Below are 14,089 nucleotides of genomic sequence, written 5' to 3'. Positions count from 1 at the left end.
TTAATGTCAAAAAATTATCAGAAAAGATCATCAGTGCAGCATACAGCTTCAAAACAGAAACAAATCTGATAGTAATGTGGTTCTGCAGACCAATATCAGATAGCCTTTATGGACTCCTAGGCCAACTTTGGGATCCCTGTGTTGTAGCTGGGAATTCAGAATTCTTCCTCTGCTGTCTCGCTGACTTTATGGTGCTCGGTAAATCACATGGGTCCAAAGAGATGCTGTGCCACTGCACTTCTTAATATAGTCTACTTGGAATTGCAGGTTCTTCTGGAAGTGTGAACAGCTGAGGTCCTTTTCCCTGACTGTCAAATAGGGGTAGTATTTATTCTTTCTAAGCACTGTGAAATATAAGAAAGAAAAATGTATTTAAATTGTATGGTGGTATGATTCCATGTTGGAAATTATCATCACATTTTATAAGGACAGCATCATGCAAGTGTTTTTAATACTAAAGAAGTGGAAGGTGACCTCTCAGTCTTTGGAATTCACTTTAACAGAATGTGGCTGAGCAAGGAGGTTGCTGAAGCTGTATGATAGCTTCATGGGGGTGCTGAGATTTACCTCCTTGGGGTATATTGGGTGCCGGGAGTCAATGCAAAAAAGAAATCATAAGTGCTTTTTGTCTCTCGTGACCTAGTTGTCTTTTGCTAATCTCACTGAAGGCGCGTGTGCATGCACATGTGTGGTAGTATGTCTCAAAAATCTTGTATTATAAGTTTTCATTATCATGTTCTCTTGATAATTGTTTTCTGAGTAATAAGGAGTGATAGAAAAACATTTTGTTTAAATTAAAAGGCCAGATTCTGTTTCTAAACATGCTATTTATTACAGATTCCTGGAAGTCATTCATTGCCCTTAATGAATAGTTTTAGGTCATTTCTTTGTGTGCCAGCACAGATTTGAAAAGGAATGTATTATTTCCTTTTTCCTTTAATTTCAAATGAGATGTTACTGGCTAGAAAGGCTTGTGTCTCTAGGGATATTAGTACAAAGCATGTGATTTCCCAATCTATAACTTTGACTGACGCATGGCTTATCCAGTCAGTCTGTAGTAATCCTTTACACTTGTCACATGCTTACCGGTACCTACAAACATACACCCTCTAGACTATTAAGTACTTCAAAAAAAAAAAATTTAAAAGTTGCAGCGTGTTGTTTCAGTCAGTGTGATGAGGTGGCCATAAAGATTTTCTTACTCTAGTAAGATGGTGGGTTTTTTTACTTCTTCCATATGGAAAAATATAAATACAGAATACTGTTCCTAATTCTGATCTTCGTGTCCAGCCCGCAGTTCTGTGCTCTGTAGCACAGAGGAAAACTGCTTCCCTACAGATAATAAGGGCACTGTGCTTACTGCTGCATGACATTACATTAGCTCTTAAAGGCTTAGTGCTGTGTCTGTGCAGAACAGAGGCAGAAGCTGGTGCATCTGAGATCCATTTGGCAGTTCCCATTACCACTCATGACTCTGATTGCTCATCTTCTTGGCAACCTCAACTGGGAGGGCCAGCAGTGAAAACAATTCAAAGGTGAACTTAGGTCTCAGCCCTAGAAATTCATGACTCAGTAGCAGCAGTGTTGGAGGCAGTGTAGTTAAAACCTTTGTGGCTTCTCCCTGTGATAAGTCTGCAAGCAGATGTCCTTATTCAGAGTCATGTCAACTGAGAAAATTTTCAGCAGTTCTGAATGTGCTAGCAAAGAAAGACCTTTAAAATCTCAGCAATGTGCCCTTGTGTGCTCTGCATCCTTTAGAAGCAGTCAGTTGATGAGTCTGTTGTATCCATATTCACTGGTACTTTCAATGTGTTTTGGCACGTTGACAAACTATTAAAAACTTGTGTTTTCACAGCTAATTATAATTCCTTTCTGGCAGCATTAGAGGCAACAGCATCAAACCAAAGTAGACACTTATGTAGAAATATATGCATAAAAACCCTTAAAGCACATTTCTTCTAGACTGATGTGTGGAGAATAGTATGGCACTGTACAGTAAAGGCGCCATTAAGTAATATTGAAATAACAGAACAGCAAGTTATAATAGTATTTGTTGGTACAAGTCACATTTCATGATGAATTCAGTCTTTTCTGTGTTCTCCGAATCAGACAGCCTGGTTCACTTAATGTGATTAAAGTTCCCTAGATGATGCATCAAAGTTGTGAAGGCTCTTTTTCTCTCTGGATACTGAATGGGTAGCTGTCTTTCTGTGGTGTTTGTCATTTCAGCTTATTGGTGGAAGGAAAAGAAATGAGGAACAGGAATTAAAGCAAAGGCATTGTCTGGTAGGGCAACTGATTGAAAACCCAACAGATTACCATTAGGTATTTATTGTGGGTAAACAGTCAATCATAATATATTGCAGTGTTTATTAATACTGCTTGCTTATTTACTTGCCTATTGTCAGAAGAGTTTGCATCCTGAGTAATCAAGCTTTCTTCCATCAGCACTTCTCAAAGCACCCTGTATAGATAGAGAAATATTTATTTTCTCCACTTTGCGGAAGGGGAGAGTGAGATTCAGAAGCTCGCCCAGTGTCCCAGAACAAACCGGCAGCAAACCCAGGAGAATATCCCATGCACCAAATTCCTTATCTACTGGAGTTTCTTGGGGAGGCAGCTATCACAGCTAGCCCCTTCCCAGTATGCGAGGGTATGTGTGTCTCTGTTGAAGAGCTGAGGAGATAATGTTACAGAAGGAATTGATTAGGAGTAATTTGCTATGGGAAGGGAGCTGTATTGTGAGCTGTCAGCAAGTAATGAAGCAAGGATGCCAATTGACAGGTGGACCAAAGCTTTTTCAGTAGTAGGAGGAAGAAATCGGTTCCAAGATGCAATGGCTCTAATTGAGGCTGTGAAGAGATAAATGAGGAAAGTTTGCAACAGCTGGAGACCGCTCTGAAGGAAAACTTTGAGGGTTTGTTATCCTCTCAGGAGGTCTTTTAGTCACCATGGTGATGCCTCTGGCAGACATCAGCAGGGGGGGAAAAAAACAGTGAAACCAAAACCAAAGTCAAACAAAAGCCCTCAAGCAAATGGTTCCAGACATATGGGGGGCAGGGGGGAGAAATAAATATTGGTGGTGATGTTCTTTGAGCTGGCACTTGAAAAGAACTTTAAGTACACATCTGAACAGTGCTGGGATACCATGTGACAGGCTCTATATACAATTTTAGTAGTTATAAAGCAGTGTGTACTGGCCACCAGGTACAGTAGTGTTGGACCTGGCTTTTTGGGGCCCATAGGCACTTTTGCGAGACGTTTTTCCTGTTTTTCCACTAGAAAAAGTGTGCAGAAAGTTTGATGGTGTGTTTAGGTAATATGGCTTTGAAGTGAGAAAGATGGTTATGTGAAGGCCTGCTTCAGAACTAGGAGAGGGGAAAAAGACATGGAGAACATCATCATTATTAATTTTCTTGTCCCCTTTGATATTCAGCTGACTATTTCTCTGTTGGTTATTTTTCTTCCAGTTTCATCTCATTACTCCTAGCTGTCCCTTTTTGTTGCTGCTTTTAAAGTTTATCTTCTTTCTCACTATAGGTACCTTTCAAACGTACTCCTTAGATAAGCTATATGTAGAATATATAAGGTTTTTTTAATCTTGCCAATCAGTCCTTTTAGTTCTGGATAATTTATAGCGGAGCAAAAAGGGCTGGGGTTAGCCAGCACTTATATCTGTTTTTATTCTCAAATTTAATTATGTTAATATGTTGAGTTCAAGTTAATGTTGAAAAATACATACTTTTAAGATGTCTGTGCTTCAATGTTATTGATGCATACCCTGGTGTTGACTGGCTTATTTGTTTGTATAGTGGTGGCAGGCAAAATACCCCTGTTACATGAGGATCCCCTTGGGCCAGTGCTGAACAAACAAATGTCTAGTTGTAATTGCTGTATTGGAAGTACTACCCTGTAATGTCAAACTAGATGCAAATGAATGTACTGAGGAACAGAAGGAAAAGCAAAGGAAAAATGGGAGCTTCAGTAATAGGGTTATGTGCCTGGAAGCAAGAAGAATTTCATTTCAGAATGTTAGAAAGGTTGTATTTTTAAGATGGAAATATCTTTGTTTGGATTGTATTGCAGTAGTCTCTAGAGAGTCTAATCAATGACCAACCGTAAGTGGTATACACACGTAACTAGGAAATTCCAGGCACTCTTCTCTCTGATTAAGTGCTACTTACCCTACCCATCATTTCATAACTCATTTCTCATGGGCCTTGTTGAACATGTGTGTCATGGGAGAAGATCTGGAGGAGAAAATATCGGGATTCTTCCTTTCTGCATACAAAGGTTAGCATGGAAGGAGAAATAAGCATGAGTGCAAAACTGTATGATGCCAGAGTTGCTGGAGAAGTAAAAGCAAATTTTGCTGTTTTATTGAAGGAGACTACTTCTTTAGCTTTTCCCCTTCTAATAAAAAGAATGATGCAAATATTTTTGCAGCAAGGATGCATGCTAAAATGCAGTATCTCCGTTTATGTAGTACTTAGTGATGGAAAGCTCCACATCTGAAAGCAAAGGCTGAGTGACAATGGAAATTCATGTTTTCCCATAAACTTGTTATGCAAGATTCTGGCATGTTTTTAAAAGTGTGGGAGAGGGCTCTTGGTTGGTTGGTTGTTTTTTTTTTAGTGGGCAAGCGTGCATAGTTACTGCTGTTGTGGTACCCTGATGTGTGCTTTCGGGAATTTATATATCTATTTTTTTTATGCTGATATTGTTTTGGTACAGTTTGTCTCGATGCCTTTGTTTCTACAAAGTTAATTCCAAGAGGCTTGTGTACAAAAAAAAAAAAAAAAAAAAATCCAATACCTTTCTACCCACCAAAGAGCTTGATTTTGTAACATTGCATAGGAAAATATATGAATGTAGTATATCTGCAAACATGGTGGAAAATAGTTAACTGTTCTTGATAGTTAATAGTTAATTATTCTTGAGATGTCAGCTCTCAACCAGTAGTGGTTGAGAGCTGACATTTTCTGAGTCCTTGATGACTGAATACAGAAAACTATATAGACTGTAGTTCTTATGCCCAGATGCAGCTTGGTCATAGTTGCTCAGTGTCTGGATTGGTTGATCTTCTATACAGAGACAAGTAAGACTGTTATTTTGGCATCCACTAGCACATAATCTCTGGTTTTTTTCTCTGTAAGGCATTATTTATACACTTTGCCTGATGTAGTTTAGCTGTAGACACAGCAGTGCAAATTAACTTTCACAGGACAGCCTTAAACTCCCTCACAACATATAGCCACTTGACCTAACTCAGAAGAGAGGATTGTACATCCTTTGCATTGTTTGGTTTCCAGGCTTTTTCCACTAGATGGTCTATCTGCTATGTAAGTACTAGCAATTCTTCAGTTTTCTCTTGCCCTACCGTGACAGTAATTGGTTGCTGATAGACAGTGCCTAATGCCAAAATAACGGGACAGAAATGTCTGTTACGCTGCTCTGCTGTGTGTGGTATAAATCTACTCCGACAGTGTTATGTGAGAGTGGCCTTGAAAGAGAAAGATCCATCCCTGGTGCTTGCAGAATATGTTGTCACAGCAGAATGTGATTGATGGAGGAAGTTCTTATATATTCTGTAACAGGTGGAAAATTTCACTAGCAGCAACTTCAGTTTTCCAGTGATTGTTTCTCCCCAGTATTTCCACAATATAATATTTTACAGAAGGTGATGTATTTGAATATGACTTAAGGAGTAAGCAGATACTGCCTTTAAGTACTGCAATGAGCATGGTTTCATTTATAAATAAATGTACTTGAATTAAGACACTGACTTGAGATGAATTGCTCTAGATTTACACTTGTTGCGAGGTCAGAATGACATTTCCTTTCTTTGTGTTTGTGACCTTACTGTTCTGTTGTGCCAATTATTGTCACCTTACCAATTCAGCATTTTATGACTTTATGGGGGAATCAAATGCAGAGAATAAAAGCCAGAGGCTTCTGTTTTAATATAAATAACTTTGAGGATTAACAGAAGTGCCAGGGAAACTGATGGTATGTGAAAAGAAATAAATTAATGTACAGGGGTGTTAAGTATTTCAAAGTTTTCCCTGTATGGAAGCTACCTTTCAGAATAGCTTGTTTACCTCTGAACAAAGAAAAGTTTGAGCCCGTGGAACAGCCTGCACTTCTGAACCAGTGAAAGAAAATTGGCTTTTCCTGGAATTTGCTTTCTGCTCTGAGTATGCATTCCAATATATTTAGTAATACTGAAGGGGAGATACAGCTTCAGAATGACATGTTGGAAAGAATTCCCTGAAGAAACCGCAGCTCCCACAGGCTTTGCAAGTTTCTTGTAACAGTATTCTCTTATGGAAAAGTGAAAAAAATCCTGTAGTAATCTTATTCTCTAGAAAAAAGGAGTGGAGTTGTGGGCTGGATTTGGAGCAGAACACCGAAATCTGAAGAGCTGACTTATAGCTCCAAGTGTACTACATGAGAGAGACCATTTGACTTAGTTAAAATGAGAGAAAAGATTAGATTAATAAACTGGGTGTCTAAGCCCGTTCCCAGAAGAAGAAAAACGCTTTCCTGGATTTGTAAGAAAATAGGATATTATGGTATACAGAATACCAGTAGCACTCTGTGTATTTCTTGAAACATTTAGCTAATTGTATAGCTCAGGAGCAGGTTCTGCTGTTTGATGAACTAAGTGGTTGATCTCAGAACAGGAATTTCTCTTTAGGTTTTCAGGCCCTTAAATAAATGAAATAAAACTCACTTGCAGGCCCCAAAACTAAAAGTGTTTTCCGGAGTTGTCACAAGGGACAATACTAAGATCCAAGAGTCTACATCACACTGTGGCACATGGTTCTTCAATAAATGTAGTGAGGAGTTGTGAGATAATCGGGGAGAAAGTAGATGGGGGGAAAAAAGCAATGAAAATGTTATTAATGGGGTATTATGACTGTGGGAAAAAAAAAAAGGAAAATGCTATGTCTACTAGAGAATTACTGCTCATCAGCCTAACACCAGTTCCTGGGAAGATTACAGCGCAAATTTTTCCTAGAAGCTACTTGTAAGCACACAAAGGACGAAAAGCTAACTTGGAATAACCCAAATGGATTTACTGAGGGCTAACCATGCCTGGCCAACCTCATTGCCTTCTACAATGAGACTGGCTTTGTGAACAACAGGGGTACAAGAGGATACCTTGACTTCTACAAAGGCTTCGATACAGTCTCCTGCGGTATCCCTATATCCCAACTAGTGAGGTATGGGCTAGGTAAGTGGATGATGAGGTGGCTGGGAAATCGGCTCAACTGCTGGTTCAAAGGGCTGTGCTCAGTGGCAGAAAGTTCAACAGGCAGCTTACAACTAGTGATGCCCCTCAGGGGTCGATGCTGATGCCAGTACTGTTTAATGTCTATGTTAATGACCTGAGTGATGGAACAGAGTGCACTTTCTGCAAGTTTGCAAGTGACCAAGTTGGGCACAGTCGTTGATAAGCTGCAATTCAGAGGGACCTCAACAGGTTGGAGAAACAGGGCCATCATTTGAATCTTGTGAAGTTTGACAAAAACAAATGCCAAGTCCTACATCTGGGATGGAGAATTCCTGTGCAACAGGACATCAGGCTATGTTCCAACTGAATGGAAGAAAGCAGCTGTGTAGAAAAGGTGGATAACCATTTGTATTTGAGTCAGCAGCGTGCCCATGTGGTGAAGAGGGCCAATTTCATAGTGATCTGTCTTAGCAAGAATGCAGCCATCAGGCCGAGGGAATGTATTCCTTCCACCTAGTCAGTACTTGCTAGATCACATCTGGGCTACTGTGCCAAAGTCTGGGCTTCACACTAAAAGACATGTATTGAGGGTGGAGCAAATCGGGCAGAAGGCCACCAAGATGGTAAAGGTGCTGGAAAAACATGACCTATGAGGAGAGTCTGAGGGAACAGGGTTTGTTCAGCCCTTAGGTTAGAGAGGGAGGAAATACTATTGTTGTCTTTAACCACCAGACTAGGAGTTGATAGAGAAGACTCTTCTTGGAGACCACAGTGATAGTATGAGAAGCAACAGGCACAAGATGGAATATGGAAAATGGTGGTTTAAATAGTAGGGTGGTAATCCACTGGAACCAGTTGCCAGCAAAGAAGTTGTTGAAAGTTCTTTCTTTGGGCTATTCAGAACTCAACTGGAGAAGTTCCTAAGCAATATGATCTCATTGGCCTTGCTTTGAGTTGGAGAGAGGAAAACTACATGACCTTTACAGGTTCCTTCGAATTATTCATTGATTCTTTGTTTCTAGGCATTTGTGGTGAGAAGGCCTACATGTTCTCTGTTTTCTAGGGGAGTGTAAAGTTACAGTTTCAGATGATTGAGCCATAAGCATTATTCAGTGTTGCCAATTCAACTTCAATGCAAGGTGCAGGCATTGGAAATTACTTTTTATCCATATTTTACTATTGTTATATTGCATTCAGAAGGATGCTTCTAAAAGACTAAAAACAAGCGATCAAAAGTTTGAAAAACTAGGGTTTATAAAAATTTTGTCTGTCTTTCTCACCTTCCAAAGAAGTCAGGAGGTAAGTGATTATGTGCTACTTGTATGCCTTTCTAGCTGTCACCTGTAGAGCTCTGTAGGATGCAAGTGCTGCAGTTCGGGGAAGAATGAGTGACCCTTAACGTTGGGCTTAAGAGGCATTCCAGGCCTGGAGATGAAAGGATGAAGAACAAATCCTCTGTATTATTGAAACGTGTGAAAGGCATGAAAGAGCTAGAGGTAAATCAATAGTTTGCATTTACAGCACAGGAGAGGAAAAAAGATAGAGCAGGATTTATTTTTCCAGCTTATTTGAGAGAGATTTTTTCCCCTTTAGGGAGCACAGAACTGAGCTTTCTGTAGAATTGTACATCTTTGTCACCCTGGAAGGTGTACCCAAAAGAAAACTCTTCCCTGTGTTGTCTCCCAAATAAATGATTTAGTAATTAAATGGTTTATTGGGGCTACAGCTGGCAATTGACAATAAAGCAGTAGAGACTGAAACTAAAACATTGATGTACAGTGCTTGCAGAGATGGAGGTTAATATACACTTGAAATATGAGTGAAATAAATATTTATCTATTTTAATCAAAGTTTCTCAGTGGAAGTAGGAGATGAGGTTAAGAGGACATGGCCTACCGTTTTTTAGCTGTTTCTTCAGCCTTATTAATTTAACTTCTCTCTTTAAAACTTCTTAGCAATACCCATTAAATACCGTGTGGTTCACTCAGTGCTCTAGGAAGTCCTTTCTCCATGTCTGGATAGGTGTTTGGGTAGCACCTGTCACTGGTCTACATTAGCACTTTGTGGTGTTGTGAGACGTTACCTTCTAATGTAATGATAGATTCGTTTCAAATACAAGCATGTTAAATTCCTCCTCTCAGTTTGTATAGGCACCCTTCAAGAATAGGAAATGCCGGGGCATTTAAGGTCAAATACTGCATACAGGCACAAAAATGTAGCATTAAAGCATATGTGTAAGAAAAGACAATAGCCTTCTCTGTGACAATATTGAGGATATTATCTGTAACATTCATAGAAACTTATTGCTGCTCTGCCTGAAGTCACCTAATACTTTCAAAATTAAGTGTAGGGAAATTGTTGCTGTCATTAGATTGATGTGATCAGCCCAGAGCCCTTTCATTGTCCTCACTTGTGTGACACATGCTACTGCTCCATGCAACTGAAGGCCACAGACTCGGGGCTTCTCAGGTGATGATGTGTTTTAGTCTAGATTGTGACTGCTGAACTTCTCAGGGAAACAGTAATGATGGAAGAACTTCTAGGGAGTGGCTGAATATCAAAATCATAAGTGTTCTTGGTCACCTCTGCCAAGTGGATTAAGTGTTGTGTGTTTTGCAAGCCAAAATGCCTTGTGATCCATGTTTGATTCATATGTTCGTTGTAGCCGTGGGAATATCTTAATCACCCAATACTGTTAAGGCTGTGGTGTTGCATGCCTGTATCACCCTGCTCCGCTGGATAAAGCCAAGGAGCAGCTTTGCTACTGAATCTCATGGCAGGAGCTGTTGCTGCATGTAGCTGTATAATGGAGGCCACTCCAGTGTGGTATAAAAACTGTGATTCTGAGGCACTTTCTAGTGAAATGATAAGAAAGGACTAAGGTTGGGTGGCTTTTGTGGCTAAACTTCATCTTTTGACTTGAAAGAAGGGTAGCCAGGCATGGGAGGTTAGATATCTCCCCAGAGTGATATTACATTTGTAATTGGGATAGCAGAGGATGCTGGGAAAGAACTGATACCAAAGACAAAGCAAACTGGCTGGAGGGAACAAAGTCCCAGGTCAAGGTGAGCAAATTATTCAGAACCACTTTGCTTTTTCTCTCCCCTGCTGACTTTCTTCAGATACAGTTGTTCTTGAATGATCACAATCAGTATATCAAAATAAGGGCTTTATAGAGTAAGGTAAAAAGAGTTGCTGGCAAGACTGTAAATCCTCTCATGGAACAAATGATAACTCAGCTCAAGAGCCCTTTTGTCCTGGGAGTGTGGGAAGGATATAAATTCTCTGAAAGTATCTGTCAGTTGGAATTGCTCTGCATTCATCACGCCAGCCCTCTGCATCATTCATGACTGTCATAAGAGACTAAAGAATTGGCACTTCATGGTGAGAATGATTAAACAACCATTACACTTGTCTTTTACTTTGGCATGGTACCTTTTAACAGATTGCTGGTATAACATCCACGTATGTCCACCTTTCCTCATGGTGGCAAGAAGAGGAGGCAATAGCAAGAAAAGCTGCATGTCATTTACGGAATAGTTTGTATGCTGTATGACTAGCTCTGGATACTTTTTGTTTTTACACTCCCACTGTGTGACCTTGGGGAAGGTTAGAGAGCCTTGGGAATGGTGAGCTTCTATAAATGCATTTCTTCTCATCACTGGCCTTCCGATAGTTTTGAAAGACAACATCATATTTGAGGTGAGGTCAAAAAGCTCAGAACTCAGAGTTTGCTTCCTTGGTGGACCAAAACCAGCCCCATTTGGTCCTAAAAGACTAGGCTGTGTCTACAATAGCAAGAAGAATGAGAGTGGATTTTCAGAATGAAATTTAGTACCAAGGACCTGAGATTCGTACTGTAGATATTTTACTTCAGAAGTTTTACTTTAGACTAACTCTAGTCTGGTCATATAGACTAATTACTTGTTAACAGCTGGATTGCATCTTCCAGTTTAGTTTTATTTGAAGGGAGTCAAGCTTGTGTACTCTGAGACTCCTCTGATGTGAACCAAAGCATGGCAAGTGGTGATAGATCAAGAAGTTAATTTCAAATGCATGTTGCTGAAGCGCTAATAGCCAGCAAAGGATAGATCTGTGAAAACCTGCTTCCTATTCCCAACTCATTTAGCATGTGAGATTTGGTAAAAGTCTTGCCTTCTGGGGCTCTGATGAATATCTAATAGCCAATATTTCTGGCCAAACTCTTTTTAGCATTCAAGCCTGAAAATTTGTGTTTGATCCCCTGTAGCGAAGACCGTAAATGTAAACTGTATTTTCTGTTTTAATACTTATGGCTAAGGAAATGTGAACAGGTATGTAAGGAAGAATGAAGGATTACTTATGTGTAAAACAAACAAAATCTTGTAGTCTGCAAACTGGCCACACAGGATATTATGCTACTTAAACTTGAAGTGACTAAATGAAACAGAGAACAGCAGTTGTTTTTGTGGTTTTGGGTGTTTTGTTTGGTTTTGGGTTTGGTTTGGTTTTTATTTCCTGATAGTTTATTTGTTTTAATGGAATAAACCATAGCTTAAGGATCCAGACTAGAAAGAGATTCTTTGGAGGAGAGTTGAATGGGCTGAGATCAACAGTAGCAGTTTGGTCTCCATCCACCCTGAGCCATATCTAGGCCATTTTGTTACCATTCAGATTCTGTAAAACTGTAGTGAACATCCCTATTCTTCCTCCAAGCCCCAAACGAGCTATGAATCCTGCTGTGCTTCTTATTGCTAACAATAGTCTCTGTATTCAGCTCCTCTGGCATGCTGCCTTCTGGACTTCTCCAAGGACAGCCTTTCTGTGTGCTCTTTTATCAGGAAATACCAAGAAATAAGAAATTGCATCCAGATTCCAGCTCCTCTTTGGCAGCAGAATGCAACGAAGGAATATTTCTATCTACCTTTACTGAATTTAGTCGGAGTTGCACCTAATGAAGTCTCTCCAGGTGGTGGATAACTTTGACCCCAGTAAACATGTCCTGCAAGGGTCACAGTAACTGGGCGCAGTTTTCTGGGTGCTTCTACCTGACAAATTTCATATTTCATTTGTAGCGTTAGTAGTTTCTTTTGTTTTCTTCTTCTGGTGCATTGTGGTTTTAAGCCTTTTCCTCTAATGAAAGTTCTATATATGTTATGAACAGTGCATATTTTTTGGTAGGATGTTTTTCATATTCTGTGGTACGTTTAAAAAAAAAAAAAAAAAAAAAAAAGGAGACCTGAAGGAATTGTTCTTCTGGACCTTTTCTAGATTGATGTCTGTCGTCTGGCTGCCTGAAGCTGTGGGGGCTGAATTTGATGACACAACTGGTCTCTTTACTGAAAGAAATTACTTAAGGGCTGAGGGTGGTGGTGTGATAAAAAGTCTGCAAGGCAAGGTTGACACTGAGAGGATAGATATAGGAACAGATTACTATGTCTTCCAGTACAAGAAGTAGAGAATATGTAATCTATTTAGCAAGAACAAGTATGAAAAAGGTGATTCTCCTTCACTCAGGCTGGAGAAGACCTTGAGGAAGTCTCTAGTCCAAACCCCTGCTCAGAGCAGGGTCAGCTGTAAGGTCCGATCAGGTTGCTTGGGGTTTTGTGTAGTCAGATCCTGAAAACCTCCACACACAGAGACCCCAAAATCTCCTTGAGCAACCTGTTTGACTGCCTACCTTGTGAGGAGAAAGCTTCTTCCTTCTATCAAGTCAGATTCTCTCACTTCAAATTATGCCTATTGTAACCTGTTCTCCAGCTGTACAGCACTGTGAAGAGACTGCCTTTGTCTTCTCAATAACCTGCTTGCAGCTGATGTGAGACTGCCCTTAGGTCCCCTTGAAGTTGTGTCATCTTTAAGCAGAACAAACCCAAATACTTTGGCCTTTCCTCACAAAGCAGGCATTTCAGCCACCCGATCGTCTTCGTGGCCCTTCACTGAACTCGCTGCAGTTTGTCAATCCAAAACTAGGTGCATTATTCTAGATGCAGTCTAACAAGCACTGAGTAAAGGGGAATAATCACTTGGTCTATTAACAAGCTACAGTCCTGTTAATAGAGTCCAGGATGCTGTAGGCTGCCTTTGCTGATGGGTCCCGCAGCTGGCTAGTGTTTAGCTTGCTGCATCAATGGCAGATTGCTAGAGGCTTGTAAGTCATTGTTGTGGATGCAAAACTTCTAAATGTATACAAGGAAATACTGGATAAGTACTTGCAAATAACATCTCTCTGGGATTATTGTATAAGCAAACCACATGAGACTGAGTTAATTGCTGAAAAGGCTTATAGTCTGGGTGCTTAATTTAAGGAAATATGCTTGTTCTACTCTTAGTCTTCCCTGGGTGTCCACTTAGGATCAGCGCTGAAGTCATGACTAGTGAACTAGCTGGATCCTTATCTAACCAATTATGTTTTTACAATGTAAATTAAGATATTACTGAAATATTTTCCTAGTTGCAATCTGTTTTGTTTAGGTTGGTATGCCTATGGTCATCTTGGGTCCGTTTTAATCAGCAGCTAATCCCTAAATTCCTTCTGAGATGATAAACATCCCCAACATGCCCCATGGCAAATTCAGATTTGGGAAAACATTCAATCTTCCTAGTATCTCAGATTTAGGGAAATCTGTAGTTCAAGTTTAAGCTATCTTGAACCTTCTAGTAGTCCTAGGAACACTCCCTTGTGCTCCCTCTTTTCTTCTTCCAATCTTTTTAATGCAGTGTAACTAATAAGAAGTAGCATACTGTCTGATCCGATTGTTGGCTGATGCACATATACTGGGAGGAAAGTGACTTATATTAATTTGCTGTCATTTAAAAAGACAAACACAGAAAGCAGGGGTGCTCCGAATTGCTGCTTCTGTTTTGTGT

At 39.9% G+C, this 14,089-nt stretch overlaps 1 protein-coding gene across 10 annotated transcripts in view; it reads left to right on the top strand.

Annotated features, from left to right (window-relative positions):
- Nucleotides 1-14,089, top strand: part of NRXN3 (neurexin 3) — a 969,254-nt gene that overhangs the window by 689,544 nt on the left and 265,621 nt on the right. The window lies entirely within an intron of this gene.

This window comes from Leptosomus discolor, chromosome 3 (genome assembly GCF_034619465.1).
Source record: "Leptosomus discolor isolate bLepDis1 chromosome 3, bLepDis1.hap2, whole genome shotgun sequence".
In the NCBI taxonomy this organism is placed as follows: domain Eukaryota; kingdom Metazoa; phylum Chordata; class Aves; order Leptosomiformes; family Leptosomidae; genus Leptosomus; species Leptosomus discolor.
The sequence above is the reverse complement of the archived record's forward strand: the minus strand, read 5'-3'. Positions and strand labels throughout refer to the sequence as shown.